Genomic DNA, 16,240 nt, shown 5'->3' on the forward strand with positions numbered 1-16,240 from the left:
TTTCCGAGGCTGTAAATCTTTACGGGAGTAGAAAGCCTCATCTTTCTCCCGTGGAGCAGCTGGTAGTTTCGAACTGCTGACCTTGTGGTTCTCAGCCCGATTCGTAACCACTACGCTACCAGAGCTCTCTATCCTGTCTACCAGAACAGGATAGACACTCCCAAAACACCAAGACTTGCTATAATCAAACTTTTCAAAACCAAAGACAAGGAAGGAATTCTGAGAGAAGCTCAGGAAAAACAAAAAGCTATCTACAAAGGAGAACTAAGACTAAGCTCTAATTTCTCAGCAGAAACCATGCATGCAAGAAGACAATGGAATGATGTGTATAAAACTCTGAAAGAAACAAATCACCTACCAACAGTCATCTACCCAGGAAAAACTGTCCATCAAATAGGATAGTGAAATTAGGTCATTTTCAGACAAGTAGAAATTAAAAGAATTTTTTAAAAACCAGACCAATCTTACAAAAAATACTAAAGGGAGTTCTTTGGACAGAAAATCAAGACTAGCAGCAACAGCCTGAAGCTAACATACACAACAATATCACCCAGACTCAGTCTAGATGTGTTGTTGTTGTTAAGTGCCATCAAGTTGATCCCGACCCATAGCAACCCTGTGTAGGGTTTTCGGAGAGCAGCTGGTGAGCTTGAACCGTCAACCTTGCATTTCAAATGGCTTTGCAGTCTGGCGCATTTAACCCACAGCGCCACACCAGGACTAGATATAGAAACCTGCAAAATCAAACAGACCTATACAACTGAAAAGAGAACCAGAAATACAGTTTTAGCCATAACAACAACAAAAACCCCATAAAGTAAAAACGGAATACTGTAGTTGTAGCACTTCCAAATGAAGAGGAAATCAAATAGATTTCAAGAAATAAAACACTCCAAAGTTTAACTGTCATTCTAAAAACTATACCTAACCTTACTCATAGCCCTAGTCCAACCCTTACCCTTAACACTAACCCTGTTGTTGCTGTTAGGTACCATCCAGTTAGTTCCAACTCATAGCCACCCTTTATAGGGTTTACAAGGAGTGGTTGATGGATTTGAACCACCAACTTGTGGTTAGCAGTCCAGTGCCACATCACGACTCCCCTAATCCTAACCATAACCCTAAACGAAATCCTAGGCCTAGCTTAGATCTAGCTACAGTCCCAACCCTAACCTCACTCCTTATTCCTACCCCAAGTCTCCCCAAAAGAAGGAAAAGACCAACATAGATGTCAAAAGAGATTCTGAAATTTTGTTCTTGAATGAAAATAACTAATGCAAAAGGAAGAGATGATGTAGTTCCTTGATAGTGGGGATGTTCATCTGTTTTGCTAGCTATTTATACTCACCCCTAAAATATTGTCTGCCACACAGTAAATGCTGAGTAAATGTCTTTCGAATGAAAACATCAGTGAAGAATTTGTAAGTTCTTCCTGATCCCTAATTTATATCAAGCTGCCCCTTTGAAGACAGCTTCACTATGAGTTGGAACGGGCTGGACAGCATTTAACAAGCCTCTTGGAATGGCGGATTCTATTTGCTATTCCAATAATAACCAGCAGGTGGCACCATGGCTACAGAAATGGCCGGCTGTTGGCTACCCAACCACTTTTCTCAGTCATTCAGCACCATGGGTGCTCCTGAGGTAAAATGCTGGGGTGTGTGATAGACTAAGTGCTTCCCAGGTCATGCTACTTCCTGTTTCTCCTGGTCAACTCCCAGCATACCCAAGATTATTTCTGGGCAGGTGAGGATCATGTTGTTGTTGTTGTTGTTAAGTGCCGTCTAGTTGGTTCCGACCCATAGCGACCCTGTATAGGGTTTCCAAGGAGCAGCTGGTGAGCTTGAACTGTCCACCTTGCAGTTCAAATGGCTTTGCAGTCTGGAACATGAACCCACAGCGCCACACCAGGACTCCGGTCAGGATCATAAATCCCACCAAACCCCCAGCTACATGCTCAGGTGCTGGTAAAGGGTTTGGACCTTGTCCCCTAACTCTGGCAGCAGAATGGAATTCGTGGTACTCTGGGAGAGGGTGGGGCCTCCCTACATGTCCCTCTGCTCTCTCCTTATCCCTGGATGACTTAGAGCATGGGTTCTATGTACCAGCTGATTATTCTTAGCAGGTAAGAAGTCTTTCTTTTCTAAGGAACATGCCTTCTCACAGCCCTTAGAAAGACTCTGGGCTCAGGCCAGGTTCCTGGCTCTGCCACTAGCCAGTTAGGTAACCTTGACTGAGGACTGAGCATCAGTTTTACCATCTGTCCAATGGAAGAGTAAACTGGCCTCATTGATTGTGGGTAGGTTAAATGCTCCTAATCACCCACCTGGTTCAGGGTCTGGCACAAAGCAAGTGCCCTTAGGAAATGGTGGTTCTGGGGCCATGTTGAAGGGAGGACTGGCTGGGCCCTGTGGGGCATTGAGACTAGATCTGGGAGAGGTTGGCAGATCAATCACCATTTGCTCATTTAATCAAATCTATGAGTAATACACTGCCCATGGGCCCTTCCATGGGATGTGTAGGGCTGTGGGTGGGGCAAGGTAGGGACCAAAATGATTTTGCATCTTTGTTTGAGTAGCTAATAATTAATGGAAGAGACAGGCCTAAACCACATGGAAAAAGTTAAATAACAAATATGAGACAAAATATAAGAGCTGTCAGGAGGCTGCCCCTGATTAATTGCCCAGTGAGTGGGACAGACAGGAAATGCTGAGTCTGAGTAGGAGGCACAGTGAGGCTGTGTGGTCCAGGGAGACCAAGGCAGGCTGAGGGAAGGAGGGGCAGAGGCCATGGTGTGGCTCTCAGGGATCAGCCTACAGTGACACTGGCTGCCTGGCTGTCACAAGTACCCCTTGATGTCCATCCCCCGGTCAGTAGCCTGGGGTTGTTTCTAGAAGCTGCTCCTGATTGGCCCATGGGTCATGCTGGAATAGGGTGAACTGGATGTCTCCTATGTCAGGCATTAGCTGAAACAGCTGGAGTCTGACCTGGCCATAGAGCAGAGAACTGTTCCAAAGATGATCCTTCTGTCTACAGATGCAGGACACGAGAGGATGCTTGAACAAAGAGCAGCTGTTCCTCCCCTGCCCACCCCCCCAAGTGCTCACCATGCCCTAGGGATGGTCTGTTAGGAGTTGATGTCCTCCTGCAGAACCTGGGGAAGGGGGCATGATGAGGGCACTTCTCCCCTCTTCACCAAGTCCTAATGTATTCTTTAAGAACCATTAAGTTCTCTGGAGCCTGTGAAAGCAACTACTAGACAGACAGTTGCTGTTGTTGTTAAGTGCTGTTGAGTCAGTTCCAACTCACAGTGACCCTGTATAGGGTTTCTGAGGAACAGCTGGTGAGCTCGAACTGCTGACCTGTCGGTTCAAAACAATCTTGCAGTCCAGCACATTATCCTGCAGTGCCACACCAGAACAGATGATGGGTGGCATAAAATGACTCATGCCATGGCCTGATGAGATCTCAGTCACCTTGTACCAGAAATCTGCAAGGAAGTCCCCTCTCCCAAGGAATTGTCTATGGGGGAGTCCAAGGCAAGAAGCCTCCTGGATCCTGAAGCTAGCAGGGCAGGTGGAAGAGGGATCATGCCTTCACCCTTTCCCCTTTCTCAGAACACATGGTCCACCCTTCCTGCCAGTACCCTCGGAGTGCCCAGTCTGCGCCTGACTTTCATACAAACCTTAGACCTGCCTCTGCCCGTCTGCATCTTTCCCCCTCTATCCTGGTATGCTCGGTTTCCTTGTAGAAGAAGTCGATGTAGTAACAACAACAAAAAAAGAAGACTCAAGTGCCCTGGATGTTCCCCTTAGCGCCCTCAGAGACACCACACCTGGCCAAGTCCATCCCCCCAGCATCTCATCTCCGTTGTCCCTTCTGCATGTGGAGCTGCCATCTTGGGCAGGGGCCCAGGCTGGTCCTGGAGCGTCTGCTCCCTGCTGGTCTGCACTTGGGGATGTTGCTCTGCCCATGTCCTCGCTTTGCCCAGCTGCCTCTCTTGACACAGACACCCTCCTGGCCCCTTGGTCTGTGGACGGGAGGGCCATCCTTGGAAACCACCCCCGCAGCACAGAGCAGAGCGCTCACTTAGATTAATTAATCTGCTGCCCAGTCTGCTCCTCCGACCCATCTTTTATTCATGGACAAGCAGCGTTCTCTGCTTTACTAAGACGCGGGCATCAATATTTCATCCTTGCTTCACTGCTAGCTCCTGATCCCTCCTCCCTGCCTCCCACTAGTTCTAGGGCCTAGAGAGTGGGGGTTGTAGGCCTGGCCCTGCATCATGACAGGTGGACACACTGTCCTCTGTAGACCCCAGCCTTCTATTGGACACAGTTGGCAGAGCCAAGGCCCTGGACCAGAAGCCCCCGAGTAAGTGAGCCTGAAGGTCAGAGCTGGAGGTAGTGTCTGGGCTCAGGGTTCAGCACTGTGGCGGGCCTGCAGCGGACACAGCCCTGTCCTCCCACCTGCATTTGATGGCTGTGGTCAGGAAGGGCCATGATGCTTTCTTTTGAAGTACTCATTTCCCTTCCCCTTTTAGATCATGTGTCTCCTTCATTTTTCACGCCTCCCATGCCTGAGCTGTTGAATGAATGAATTGCTAGTTGAAAAGAGGGGATTGCTGCTGTGCTCAAGAGTAGTGCTCCTCACTTCATAAGATTCTAGATTCTCCTGAGGTTTCCAAGCAGGTGCTTAGGACACAGGAGCTTAACTTTGGGTCTGGAGGGGCCCTTACTGAGGATCCTAGCCCAGGGCTCTTCTCTGGGCTCTGAGGAAGGACTTCTGGAGGTGGGCATGGGCCCTTGAATATAAAGTATGATATGAGGTGGTCTTTATGTGCATGTGTGCCTTCCCATTACTTCCATCATCTCTTCAGTGGGGTCTGTGAGTCATGAAAGATCAGCAACCACAAAACTCTAGAAAGTCGAATCACTTTTTAATGTGAAAGGAGAAGAAATGATGGGTTACTTGTTCCGGGAGGCCCCCATCACTTGTGTAAGTGCATGTAGGTATGGGCATTGTGGAGGCACAAGAAATGTGTGTGAGTATGGAGAGTGTGGGTGTGACAATGTGCAGTGTGAAGGTGACTTTATAGGGTGCCAGTGCTGGAATGGGCACTCGTGTCACAGAGAGGTGGATTGGACTTCTGCCCTGGAGGAACTTACGATGGCCTTGCCTCTATGTAGCTGGGACACAGCAGTGGCACTTGCATGGCCTGCTGGACAAGGTATGTCCCTTTCAGGCACCTAGTAGCCCTTTGAATCTGTGTGGATCGGGTGATCTGAGGATGCCTGCAGACTGGCACTCAGTCAGTGTAAATGCTCCTTAACTCTACCCTGCCTAGAGGGACGAGACGAGAGCAGGCATGCCTAATGCATAGCTGTGCTTGGGGTGCAGCTTTGTGAGGTTCTTGGGAGCTCTGGTGGTGCTGTGGGTTAGGTGCTGGACTGTTAGCCATAAGTTAGGCAGAAAGATGCTCCTATAAGGATTTAAGTCTTGGAAATCCCATATAAGGTAGTTATGGAGTCCTGGTGTGGCGCTGTGGGATAATGTGCTGGACCGCAAGGTTGGTTTGTACTACAAGGTCGATGGTTCAAACTCACCAGCTGCTCCTCGGAAATCCTATACAGGGTCACTATGAATCAGAACTGACTCGATGGTACTTAACAGTAACAACAACAAAAACAAGGAGTTGGGATCCACTTGATGGCAGTGGGTCTCTGGTTTGGGGAGCAGCCCTGACTCCCTGACTTTCCTCACACGCTGTATCTGACCTGTTAGCTAACCCGGATAGACCTAGAATATCACACTTCTCACTCTTGTCTGCGGCCACCCTGGTCCTGAGCCCCCTGCAGTCTGTCCTCAGCACAGCAGTCAGCTTTCACCGCAGAGACGTTGTACCCCTCCTCCACTAGGGATTAAAGTCAGGCCCTCATCATCCTGTACAAGGTCCCACCCCACTGTTCACTAAGACCCTCCACCATTCCACACCCCCCCAACTCTGACTTCATTACCTGACATGCGTGCCAGGCTCCCCCTCAGGGCTTCTGCCTACCTGGCTCCCTCACCTCCATGAAGTCCCCACTGAGAAAGCACTGTTTTTATGATGGGCAACCGTGTTTTCCTTTCCTCCCAAAGCAGGAGTCACCTTCTAACATCACTTAATGAACTGACTGTGTTTATTGTATGCTGTTGGTCCCCTACCAGCACAATGAAAGCTCCCCGAAGGCAGGAGTTTTAGCAATTTTAGCATTTAGTTCACTGCTGCATGTTAGAGCTTGGCTCACTAGGATGAACTCAGTAAATACTGTGGGGTGAAGGACTGAATGAATGGCTAACCATATCACTCACCGGTTCCTTTAGGACAACCATGGAAAAAAATGTTTTTCTCAAGCTTAAGCACTAGAAGCCCTGGTAGCATAGTAGATTATGAACTGGACTGCTAACCACAAGGTCAGTAGCTCAAATCTACCAGCTGTTTTGAGAAAGATGAGGCTTCTGCTCCCATGAATATTTACAGCCTCGGAAATCTTCGATGGTACTTAACATCAGAAATCTTCAATGGTACTTAACTCGGAAACCCTATACAGGGTCACTATGAGTCGGAACCAACTCCATGGCACATAACCACCACCATCCAAGTACTAGAAAACTCTTAGACTGAGCTGAACAATTGCTATTCATTTTGTACATTTATTTAGCACTTACTATGTGAACTCTGGTAGAGTAGTGGTTACGAGTCGGGCTGCGAACCTTAAGGCCAGCAGTTCGAAACTACCAGCATTTCCGCGGGAGAAAGATGAGGCTTTCTGCTCCCGTAAAGATTTACAGCCTCGGAAACCCTGTACAGGGTTGCTATGGGTCAGAACCGACTCGAAGGCACTTAACAACAACAACAACAACATGTGAGCTCTGGTAGCGTAGTGGTTACGAATCAGGCTGTGAACCACAAGGTCAGCAGTACGAAACTACCAGCTGTTCCTTGGGAGAAAGATGAGGCTTTCTGCTCCCGTAAAGATTTACAGCCTCAGAAACACTGTACAGGGTTGCTATGGGTCTGAACTGACTCCATGGCGTATAACCAACCAACCAACTACATGCCAGACCCTGTTCTAAGTGCTGGGTGGCCTTAATGAGCTCAGGAGCCATGGTTTCACAAGAGGCGGGTGTGTGACACTACAGAAGGGACACTGCCAGAGGAGGTGACACCAAAACCACTGTCAGTCTGTGAAATCTTGTGTTATGTTTTAGCACAAATTTATTATTTTTATAAAAAGATCCCTGCACCTAATTATAATAATAAAGAACTTTTTGTGTGTGTGCTGCGAGCCCAACTAAGATGTGTCATCAATCTGATGCATTCCCATCACAGTTGTCACTCTTACCTAAGGTCAATGATGCACATCCTGTTGTTTTTATAGTTACTGATTTTGTCACATTTTCTGGTGCTTTAGGTACAATATTGTGGTAATTAGGGTTTGTGAACCTATATCAGTAACTGTTTCTGAGAATAAGATAGAAAAGGAAAGGAAAGAGGAAAAACAAAACAAAATGAAAGCTTCCACTCAGTTACTAATGATGTTGGAATTCAATGGTAGAAATGTTTGCAAATGTAGATTTGTGAATACATTGACAGTATAGATATATTACACTCATGCAGCTTACAACTATATTTATCACATATGATTATATGATTAAAACTGATAATAACATTACTAAGGATTCAATGTGGTCTGGCATGGAGGGGGTCCGTGGGGATGAGTTACTGGGTGACAACAACACTGCAGCTCCTTTCTGTTGTTAAATGACTTTGAGTTGGTTCAGACTCATAGTGACCCTGTATAGGGTTTCCAAGGAGCAGCTGGTGGATTTGAACCACTGACCTTGTGATTCAAACCAACCTTGTGGTTCAGTGCTTTATCCTGCAGCACCACAGCAGGAACTCCTTTCTAGAGGCGGGGATTTGTCTTGCACATCCTGAAGATTTTGTCACTGATGTGTTTTCCTTTCTGCCCACAAGCCCAGAGCTAATTTTGTGTACAGAAGCTTCCCTTCCCATCTCACCTCATAATTCTACTTTTCTTCTTCCTGTGTTCTGATTGTTTTTAACAGAAAAGGGACCTTCATGATGAGAATGTGAGTCTTGGTGGATGGCGCTCTCTCTGTTTCTCTCTGGAGACTCATGGGCTTTACCACGTGCTTCCTACCTCTCTCGCTGATGGATCTACTTCACTGAATTTAAGCTCTCACGTCTGGGGATGAGGGCCCACCACTCTTGCACTTTAATGAAATAATCCATTGATGTGTTCTATCTTATAGTATTGTATGCATCCTTTTAAATTATTCCAAATCGTTTGGCAGCAAGCTGTGCATGGGTTACTGTTTATAGATGAACGCTTGAGTGTTTGTGTGCGCGTGCGCATACGGCTGGCTCTGACTGGAGAGAGGGGGCCAGGTAGTATGGAGGACTTCCTGGGGAGAGGATGCTGAAGATGACAGGCGTCTTGCATTAGGCAGAACGGTCCTTCTGTTAAGATTTCGAGTGACTTGCTCGGCCCCAGTGTAGTAATTGGTTGGCCCAGATGTACTTTTGTCACCAGCCTGCCATTTTCCTGATCAGTTCTCCCCTCCCTGGCTCCGCCTTACCAGAGTTGGACTTTCCGCCTCATTTCTAGGTGAAGTTACTGACCCATTTGTTCCCCTCCCCAATACCAGTCTAGCGGTGGGGCAACTCCCACCATATGAAGTCATGCACCAGGGAAAGGGATAGATGGGGGTGGGGAATGGTACAGAGGGCAGAGGTGGAGATGGGAGACTCCGGGTGGGAGTCACAGATCATTCTCTTGTCATAGGAATATGCGCAGCAGACAATTCCCGCCTCTCCCTACTCTGAGCCACAGTCTCTCTCCTTCAGCACTGCAACCTTCGAACAACAGTAATGAAATTGATGGAGGTTAGCACCGTGACAAAGAGGAAATGAATCTCAGCCTGAAAGACAGGGTAGAGGCACCCAACCACCCCTGTGGGCTCCTGGGTCTGGGGTTCTCTCCCTCACCTTTAGCCCCCTTAGCCCCCCCTCCCCCATACACCCTGGCTTAGGAAGAAGACTCTGGTAGGAAAACATCCTTCTTGCTGCCATCACTGAGGCTATACGGTGTCATGCTACCTGGCCATATGCCTTTGAACAAATTAAGTAACTTCTGTGTGCTTCAATTGTGTGACTACAAATTGGAAACAACAATAGTATCTATCTTGTAAGGTCATTGTAAGAATTAAGTGATTTTATGATAAAGAGTTTAGCAGAGTGCCTGGTTTATAAGTCAGCAATCAATAGGTCACTATTATTACCATTTGAGGAGTTCTAGAAGGTTCTTCCACTCCTATATCTTCCCCATATACACCAATAGTCTCAAATTATCCACTAATTCCTCTGGATGGTAAATTTCCTAAGACTCCTTTTTAAAAAACACAGAGTAACACAGGACCACACAGTGTGATGGTGAGGAACAGGGGCTTGAGACCTGGCTCTGCCAGTCACCAGCTGTGTGATTCTGGGCCAGTTCCAGGGTGTCTCTGAGCTTGGATTGCCTTCTCTTGAGCTGACCCACTTCTTGTCTTCAGACAGCATGAGCACATACGTTCATGTGGTACCACACTTGTGTGCAGCCCACTCACTGCACAAAATGCTTGTCCATGCGCCACCCTTGGAAGTGATGAGCAGGGCTCATTTCATCCATTTCCAGTGAGAACACCGAGGCAGAGTGGGGTGAAGTGACTCTGGGCAGGGTTGGCACTCAGGCCTCTGGGCTGGGGCCGAGGCTCTTTCCAAGGAATGGTCCTCAGAAGCCTGGTCCAGGTGATCACTGCTCTTGACATGAGAGAAGTCATTTGGTGTTTTCCCCGCATCAAGACCTGCAGAGAATGGTCCACAGAGTGGTGAGGAGGAGACCTGGGTAAGGGACGAGTGTGTGACTGAATGTGAGATGATGAATGTGGTAGGGGAGCAGGGGACATGTAAACTTCCGTTCAAGTTTCCCTCTCCAGTTCTGGTCCGCCTCACCTGTCCTCTCCCTGCAGCTCTTGGGGTCTGGTCTCTGGGCCTGGGGGGCCCCTGGAGTCAAGATCATTTACAGGAACAGAACCCCAGTGCCTGCCTTTCCAGGTGCCTTCCGTGATGCCTCTGGGCCTCTGTAGGACTCAAGAGGAATAGAAATGGGCCCAAATAAAGTTATAAGCATCAGATGTGCTCTCATTTTTACTGAGATTGTGAGGGGGAGAGAAAAACCCAAAAGTGAAAAATAGCCCCATCTGGCCTGAGCAGGAGAAAAAGTAATTTTCTTTTGAAATCTTTTTATGATTCTTAAAATATGCAATTTGGAAATGTGCTGGTGGCTCCAACTGGAGTATGTATGAGCCAGGCCACCTACAAGGCATTGGGGTGAAACCCTAAGGGGAGGGTGGGGATCGGGGGCACAGTGGGGAAGGAGGCCCAGGTGTTGCTGGTGGTTTGGGCTTAGGTGTTAAGGATAAATATGAGGTAATGAGAAAGGTTGGTGTGGTTAAGAGGAGGTGCTGAGACTGAGGGTGGTAGGATTGACCAATGAGGCGAAGAGAGTATGTGTGGGGATCCTGATAGGCGGAAGTAGAGAAGGAATGTGTTGGGGAGAATTTTAACCCAGTTGGGTTAGGGTGGCCCAGCAGCTAAATGAGGCTCATGCCCTGGTGTCAGCATCTTAGGCTACTTCATTGAACAGAGACACAAATCCATCCTAAAGGAGAATGACATCTCAAGTCTCTTTTCTGGGAGGTTCTCTGTGTGCTGGGCTATCAATTGGTAACTTTGGGGCTCTTTTAGAGCCTGCAGGAGAAGCCAGAGTCTGGCATTGGTGATAAAAGGACATAGACCAGTTTTAATACTTGTTCTCCTCTGGAACCATCCTCCAAGTTATTCAGAAACCTCCTTCTCATTTTCTTCCTCTGTTGGTAGAGGATATATCCCAACATCCATAGTGTTATTATGAAGGTTCTAAGTTGAGGAATAGAATGGGCCCCTTTGGGTAGGGCAGAAATGGAGACCGAGGCTCACTGGAACATTGGAGACCTTCCTGAGACTTGTCCTTCTCTCTGACATGATGCTAACCTCCTGTCTTTCAGATCATCAAACAGCTCTCCCACTAATTCATCAAACAGCCAATTCTACCAACCTACCAACCAAGCATTCCCTTACACCCCACCACTCCACCAATGTAGCACCCTTCTGAATAATATACATAAAAATTCCCCAACCAGCCAATCTGCCAACCATTACCACCCAACCAACCCATGACCCTATACTATACTTTACCATTCCATCAACCTAACAACCCTGTAAGTAACAACCAGGCAGTCTACCAACCAGCTAATTTACCAACCAATCTATTCTTCCATCATCCCTCCACACTACTAACTAGCCTACTAACTTATCAAACAAGTCACCAACCACCAACCAATCCATTTCCCATTATCCAATCATGAGATAAAAACACAGTTACACTAACTGGAAAAGTTTAATATAAGGAGTTTTTTGTTTTGTTTTTTACACTATAACTGATATCCTACTAAGTGCCATGGACTTCCAAAAGAACCAATAGATCTGTTTTGGAAGAAGTGCAGCTAGAGTGCTCCTTAGAGGCCAAGATGGCCAAACTTCATCTCTCATACTTTGGACGATATTGTTAAGGAGGGACCCGTCTCTGGAGAAGGATATCATGTTTGGTAAGGTCAGAGAAAAAGAGGAAGACTCCCAATGAGAGGGATTGGCCAAGTGGCAGCATCGATGGACTTAAGCATGGCAACAGTAGTGAGGTTGGCCCAGGATCGGGCAGTGGTTTGTTCTGCTGTGCATAAGGTCGCTATGGGTCGGTACCGACTCTATGGCACCTACCAACAACAAATGGTAGGGATTGCCTGTGTACTCAAAAGAATACAGAAATAGCAGTTACAGGGAACAGACACTACCTCTAGGGCTTCTAGGCACCAAAAGAAGGAACAAATCTATAAAAACTTTCTCCTTAACACACAGCCAAGACTGAGTTCCAGACCTTGCTGGAGAAGGTACAGCCATGGGCTGCTGTATGGCAGGAAAGTTTGTTGAAGTGTCATTCCAGTGGGACATTCTGGGAAACTGACCTCTGCCTGGAACATACAGAAAAATCTGTATGCTGCTAGGTACCTTGCTTCAAGACCCTGGAGAGAACAGCATATCAGAAGCTGGAAGGGTAATCCATCCCTTCAGCACTCGCTACGAACAACGCTTAAAATAGAACCAGCTGGTAAAAGAGAAATGTTTATAGAGTCTAGCAATGCAGAGTAGATTTAAAGCTAAGAGGTAATAAATATGTAACTGCCACCCTCATTCTCTCTACCTCTTCACCAACACAGCAATCCTCGAACCAACATACTAAACCATCCACTAACTAGCCAATTGACGAACAGACCTACTTTTCCAACCCAGCAGCCCATTTTTCTTGGACAGTAGTCTGTTCCAGACTCTGTGCATGGGGCTATGAGGGATACAGAGATGAAAGGTGATAGCTCCACTGTGAAGGAGAGACATTTAGAGAAATTTATCCAAACTGGGAGGACAACCTATGCACATGACAAGCTAAGGATCAAAAGGTGTACCTGCCACACAGAAGATACTTATTAAGTTAACTAAAGAATAGACAGACAGTGTGCTCTGAAGTCAGTCATAAGAGAAATTCTGATGGGCCTGCTTCATGGAAGAAGGAAGTGAGATGAATTTTGGGGAATTGGCAGAATGGAGATTTAGATTTGGAAGGAGGAATGAAGAGGAGATGGGAGCAGGCATCTTTAGCAACCATAATAAGGAGGACTCAGCTTGAGGAAGATTTCTGTCCATAAAGGGCTGACCATGCTGGTGGGCCTTCACACTCAGTTGCACCTGGACCTACAAGAACTTGCTCATGACAAGAAAGAGCGATACTATTCCAGAAGACCATCAGCTTCTTTAACAAGCAGTAGAAAGACTTCAATCTATGGAAGCTCTTCCTTTTTCATCAAGGATTACACTGAGGGAAAAAAATCCAAAACACCTCACACAGCCCTAGGCAGATATCAGAAAGAACTTCCAGTCCAGATCAGCAGGGAGGCTCAGAATTCAGACAGAGCCTCTGTAGACCTTTAAGAAAGAAACATTGACCTAAATAGAGGCAGGGGAATAACTGGGATGACCCTTCCTGACCCTGTTGTTAAAGGATTCCCTGCACCCCAGGTCCACCTGCTCCCAAACTCCCATCAGCCCAAGTGCCATTAAGTATCTTGGAATAAAAATCTGACTTCAGAATCAATTGATGGAGAGAGGTTCTCCAAACATTCGCCAGCGAAGGTAATTAAATTCCAAGAGGAGAAGATGGAGCTGTGTGACGGGGTGGTGGGGGCAGCAGGCTGGCGCCGGGCTACTGAGCAATGCAATCACAGGCATGCGCAGCCCAAAGCTGGCAGCGGCACAAAGGAAATTGGAGCAGTCAAATATTTCCCTCCTCGTTGAGTTCCATTTACATGTTTATAATAGAGGTTCTTAAGGCCCTAATGAGAAGGCTGCTCATTGCAGGGAAGAGGATGATTAAAGCTCTGCCAGACGAGATCAGGGACAGGAACAAAGGCCTGTTAATTACTACAGAGGGACAGGAGGAGAGCCAGCCTTCTTCTCACTGCTCCCCAGAGCCTCCTTAGACGAGTACCTTCCTGTTCTCCAAGGCTCACCTTTGCCCCAGCCCCGAGGTCTCTGAGGAGTGGGTTGCAGTGTCTGGTGCCCTTAAGCATGTTCCTACTTAGACACTACTCTTCTTGTCTGGGAGTGTAGAGGAAGGAGAGGCGATCTTAGCCTGGCAAGGGATGGTGGAAATCCAGACCCTTGTGTGCTGCTTGCATGAATGCCCCTCACCTGTGTTCCACCCACTTATCAAGGGCTCTGTGGTGGTGGTGGTGGTGGCTGTGAGCTGTTGAGTTCGTTCTGACTCATAGTGACCCTGTATAGGGATTCCGAGGCTGTAAGTCTTTATGGGAGCAAAAAGCCTCATTGTTCACCCATCGAGAGGCTGGTAGATTCGAACTGCTGACCTTGTGTTAGCAACTCAGCTCATAACCCACTATACCACCAGGACTCCTTCAGGGATCAATGTTGTTGTTGTTACGTGCTGTCGAGTTGGTTTTGACCCATAGCGACCCTGTATAGGGTTTCCGAGGAGCAACTGGTGAGCTTGAATGGCTGATGTTGAAATTCAAATGGCTTTGCAATCTGGTGCATTAACCCACAGTGCCACAGAAGTGGGTAAAATGAGTGGAGAGGGATCTAGCAGGCCCAATCTAACAAGCAAGATTTTGTTTGTATCCCTGAGAGTGATAGAGACTTGGGGATCTCCCAGATTTCCCCATGGAACAGAGGGATTAGAGGAATAAGTTTTATGCTATGCAAAGTAGAGTGCATTTGGGAGTTAACAGTGGAATTTGAAAACTTCAAATTTCAGGAAACTTTGAATTTCAGGAAACTGAACTGTAAAGAAAACTTGAGTTTTTTCTATTAGGATCTTGATTCTAGGCCCAGAGGATAAGAATGATTCTGAAGGAAATGCAAAGACCCTAAGATGAGAGGCCCAAACTTATTGGAGGACATGGAACTATCTTGGTATTCTCAGGGGTCAGTCTCAGGTGGATAATTTCAGAGGCTGTTTGTCTTGTGTGGGTTGTAGAGGAAGTCAGCTAGGAACATTATCAGTAGCATCTTTACTTGCCAGGCGCTTTCCTGGAGCTGTCCATGGTGCTGGTCTCAGATCCTGGCTAGTCCTGCTTGGATGACCATATCTGCTCACCTCAGCTAGTTATCTGCCAGGCCTGCCATCTGGAGAGCAGTTGCTCAAGCTCACAGCACGGACCCATGATGTAAGCCCTAGAACTTTCAGGTAAAACCTAACTCTAAGATAAACTTTAGTTCAAACTTCAGCACACTAACAATAGCCTAGTCCCTGATCACTGGAGTCCTGGTATGGTGCTGTTGGATAAGCACTGGACTGCTAACCCCAAGGTTAGCACACTGTACAGTGTCAGTCAGAACTGGATCGATGGCACTTAACAACAACAATCACAGCCTATATACTAGAGCCAACCTTAACCAGGAAACTTCTCTGAATCTTAATTTAAACCTTATCCTCATTTCTAACCTCTGCCCAAATATTCAACTCTAACCCTAATCTCAGGTTGAAGTCTGAGCCCTGAAGGTATGGAGTTGAATGATGGACAAAGGATTGGTTTCTCCCTCGCTCCTTCTCTCCTTTCCTTGTAAACCTGGTTGAGCATCCATGGCAGACATCAGATTGGGCACTGGAAATAAAGAGATGTATTGTAGTATTACACCTGCATTTGGATGAGTGCCCTTACCCCCATCATTAGATAAATGCACCTAAGGATTGAAAAGTTTATGCCAATGTTGTCACTGGCAGCTTTCCTCTAAGATAGACTGCTTTTGGAGAAGACATTACTATTATTTTCCAAAGGCGAAGCATAGAGGTGGGCCATGGGTAATTTTGGATTCTGCCCACAGTTCTCCCTCTGCCATATGTTTCTGAGTCCTTTCTCCCCAGCCCTTTGGTTCATTACACACACTGGTAGGGAGGGGAAGGGAAGAGAGGGGATTCACTTAGCGAAAGTTTTAAACAAGGTAAGGCAAGTGAACATGGTCCACAAAGCATACATGTAATGTTCAGAAATGCTGAGCCCCACAGGGAGAAACAGACACTGACCGCCTACCACTGCCAAGTCCCCCATGTGCCTTTTCTCATTTAATCTCCACCCCACTCACAAAATGGGGTTGCTTCCTTTGGCCTTTCTGCACACAGCAAAAGGAACCTTCTTGAGAAACATGTTAGACCTTTCCTCCCTAACAAGTTGGACTACTTCCTCTTTCCTGCCAAATGTCACCCAAATTCTTCTCCTTGACTTTCTGGATCACTTATGGTTGGGATGAACATATATATTCTAAACTGGGACACTACTGAAACTGGAAATGAGTGCTATTAATGATTACAGGGTCAGCAGGCATAGTACAGATATGCATTATGGTCTAACCCTCCTTTACAATTCCATTCCCTAGGCTGCCTCAATACCACCTGGAGCCTAGTGAACCCGTCAACATGCCAGGCTTCACAGCTCCTGCAGAATCCCAGGCCTGGAGGACTCTTTG

The 16,240-nt window shown here is 47.0% G+C and overlaps 1 pseudogene; it reads right to left on the reverse strand.

Moving 5' to 3' along the window:
- LOC102830894 overlaps window positions 1–6,024 on the reverse strand; it is a 42,388-nt pseudogene extending 36,364 nt beyond the window's left edge.
- Between the last annotated feature and the right edge of the window lie 10,216 nt (window positions 6,025–16,240).

This window comes from Chrysochloris asiatica, unplaced genomic scaffold (genome assembly GCF_000296735.1).
Source record: "Chrysochloris asiatica unplaced genomic scaffold, ChrAsi1.0 scaffold00008, whole genome shotgun sequence".
Lineage (NCBI taxonomy): Eukaryota > Metazoa > Chordata > Mammalia > Afrosoricida > Chrysochloridae > Chrysochloris > Chrysochloris asiatica.